Here is a 3,405-nt window from a genome sequence, read left to right on the forward strand (position 1 = left end):
ACCTTTTTTTTTAATCAATGGCAAAACATGATTTTTAGATCAAACTAATGCACAGATGACTTTAGATGAAAATGAAAAAGAAAATGAAATACATAAAAGAATTTTGGATTTTTAAAACTTAAATTTAGAATCCCAAAGTGTTTTTCCAAGTTTGGGTAAAAAGAGTCCAAAAAAAAAAAAAAAAAAAAAACCTCTCAATGTTTTCTTCTACCTTATTTTTTGGGTTTAAACCCTCAGACATTTGATCAAAGTGAGATACCACAGCATTTCAAAGAAATGATTGTTCAGAAAGATAATAAAGGTACAGTCAGGAACAAAGTGGAATCTTGTTAAGCCTTTTGGATCAGAAGAGAATGGCAACAGAACAGATAGTATTTCACCATGGGTCTTCCAAGGAAAGATCTCAGGGCACAGATGTATTTTTCTTTCCCACTGGCTGGATCTGCCATCGCTTCATACAAGTTAAATACAGATGGACCTTTTTGACAGCTGCTATGTACGTACTGCAGGGTATGGACCCAGAATCTCAGAAGCAGTGCCCATCAATTCTAACAGCAGATGGCAGTGTTGCTCAAGCAGAAAGAAAACCAGTTTAAAGTACTGAAAAGGGGAATTCATGCAAGTGTAATAAATAGATATTTAAAAGTTTTTTAAAAAGCTGTTATGATCACTGCTTCAGTCAGTTGGAACATTCACAGAATAGCCTGAGACTTGAACAACACACTGCCCGCTTCCTCATTTTCTCCAGGCCACCTCAGCTGTCTTCTCTGTCAATTCCAGAACACCACTTCTTGATGGTAGAAGAAAAGCCACATGGCTGAGTCCTAGCTCTTGCCACTACAATCAGACAAACTCTGTGATATGCCAAAGATGAATCGCAACTTGGGTAGTGACAAGGAGGTGAAGGAGCTGCATTGTGTATAACTTCAGACAGGATTAAAAAGAAAATGAAGACAAACCAACTGCGGTGTAGTCATGTCATGGGCTGCTTTACTCAGCAATGAAAGGAACAAACAAACTAGTGATTCACACAACTACTCGGATGGCTTTCAAGGGAATTATGCTAAAAGCCAAAATCAAAAGGTTACAAACTGTGTGATTTTGTTTGTATAAACACTCTGGAAAAGACAAGCTATAGTGATGGGGACTAGATCAGTGGCTGCTAAGAGGTGGGGGTGGAGAGAGGGTGTGACTATGGAGGGGCAGCACGGGAGAGTCGGGGTGTTGGCACTCTTTTGGATCCTGCTCATGGTCCTGGTTCTATGAAACTATACATGTACTAAAATGCATTGAGCTGTACATTTTCCCAAAAGTCAGTTTTACTGCACGATAATCTAAGAGAGAGAAGCTCTGAACCATTTTCCCAGAAATGAAATAATCTCTAAACAAAAACATTTTTTTCATAACTCTTTATGAATATGATCATTGAATCCCTTATTTCTTTCTTATTTTTCTTATTTTTGATACTGGCCTTTATTTATCTTTAACTTTCACAGCAATTCTTGGCCCTGATTTCCCTTCACATATTTTCAACACCTCCTATTTTCATGATGCTCCCAGATGTGCTAGAGTTTACCCCATATTACCTAAATTTCCTACACATGACACCTAAGGGAATAAAGTCAATGACTGGCCTAGAGAGAAGATTTGGCAAATTTAATATCTGTTTTTAAAAATAGAAGTCATTTTAAGAAATCCAAGCTGCTAAGCCAAATATTTTAATTCTGAAAATTGAAACATGAAACAGAAACATAAAAGCTTCTGTAGAGAGGATAGCATTTCAAAGCTCACTTCTACCAGGTGTCACGTCGCATCCTTTATCCTTTTAAGAGACTTAAAATTATGTATAAACATCACTATACCTACGTAATTTTAGTGAATGGCCGAGAGTTAAAGATGCTTTCAAAAAGAAATCCAAATAGAACAATCAAAATAAAACAAGTTCCACATGATCATATCAATTATGGTACAAGTTCTAGGGTGGAAGCTGAAGCAGGCAGGCAAATGGGAGGATGAAGGAAATCGATGTCCATTTTTTCCTATGCGATAGCGTGTTCTCCTTACTCACACTTTTAATAACTTCTTTGATATGTTTATAGTAAACATACTTATTTTATATTCAATAGCTGATTATACCAGTATCTAATGTCTCTGTGGGTCTACTTTTGTTGTTTTGCCATTCATGCTGGCTTCCTGCCCTACACATTTATTGTTTATTTGTTGAAACATCCTCAGTGGAAGTTTAATAATGCCTGGGATCAGAGTGTATTTGTATGAAATGGACTCTCATTAACCTCTGCAAGGCACCCAGAGGAAGTATGGACCCAGATCTACTTTATTTTCCAAGGAAAAACTTTAAATGTCCACAAAGAGACAGAATTGTATAATAAATTCCCATGTTCCTATTACCCCAGCTTCAACAATGATCAACTTATGGACAATATTGTTTCAGTTATACCTCCATCTACTCACCTCCAGTCATACTATTATGAAGCAAACAGCAGACATTATAACGTTCTGCCCATAAAGATATCAGTAGCTCTAAAGGGAATCCTTTCAAAATCATAATACTGTGAGCACACCTTAAAAAAAAGAATAATTCTTTAATATCAAATACCCAGCAAGTGTTTAAATTTCCAATTGTCTTATAAATATCATATTTTTAAAGTTTGTTTGAATCAGGATCCAAATAAGATCTATATATTACAACTGGGTGATATGTTTCGGCATTTGTAATCTCTAGGTGTTACTTCTTTTTTTTTCCTTCACAATTTATTTGTTGAAAAAGAAACTCAGTAATTTGTCATGAATTTGGCTCATTGTGTCCCTATGGTGTCATTTAATATGTTCCTTTATCCCGTACATTTCCTGCAATTTGATAGTTGGATCAATAAAGACTTGATTGGGTTAGATTTAGGGGAGGGCAAGATACCTTCATATGTAGTGGTATGTTCTTCCATCAGGTCACATGATGTCTAGGTGTCTCTCTCTGTAATGTTTGTTAATTTATTTTAAAGCCTACAGCACCTGGTATTCCTAGATGGTCTCCCATCCAAGTACTAACCGGGCCTGACCCTGCATAGCTTCTGAGATCAGACGAGATCAGACGTGTTCGGAGCGGCATGGTTGTAGTACTCTCTATAATGTTAATAGCCAATCAATAACTGAATTAATTCATTAAGGGTTGCAAGAAAGGTGATATTCTAATTTTATTATTCCTTATTAATCTATTATCTGGAAATTTACAATAAATAGAAGCATGTACTTACCTATTATTTGCTTACCAGTGTCCTTTTATTCTGATTCAGAGGAAATACCTTACTTTCTTACCCGCTCATGATTTTTAGGATATCTAGTCTGCCATTTCATCTGAAATGGTATGAGTCTTTCATTCTTTACTACTGA

General features: G+C 36.0%; 1 pseudogene; it reads right to left on the reverse strand.

Annotated features, from left to right (window-relative positions):
- Positions 1 to 3,015: 3,015 nt before the first annotated feature.
- On the reverse strand, positions 3,016 to 3,134 carry LOC111741157 (annotated as a pseudogene).
- Positions 3,135 to 3,405: the final 271 nt, after the last annotated feature.

Source organism: Pteropus vampyrus, unplaced genomic scaffold (genome assembly GCF_000151845.1).
Source record: "Pteropus vampyrus isolate Shadow unplaced genomic scaffold, Pvam_2.0 Scaffold74, whole genome shotgun sequence".
Lineage (NCBI taxonomy): Eukaryota > Metazoa > Chordata > Mammalia > Chiroptera > Pteropodidae > Pteropus > Pteropus vampyrus.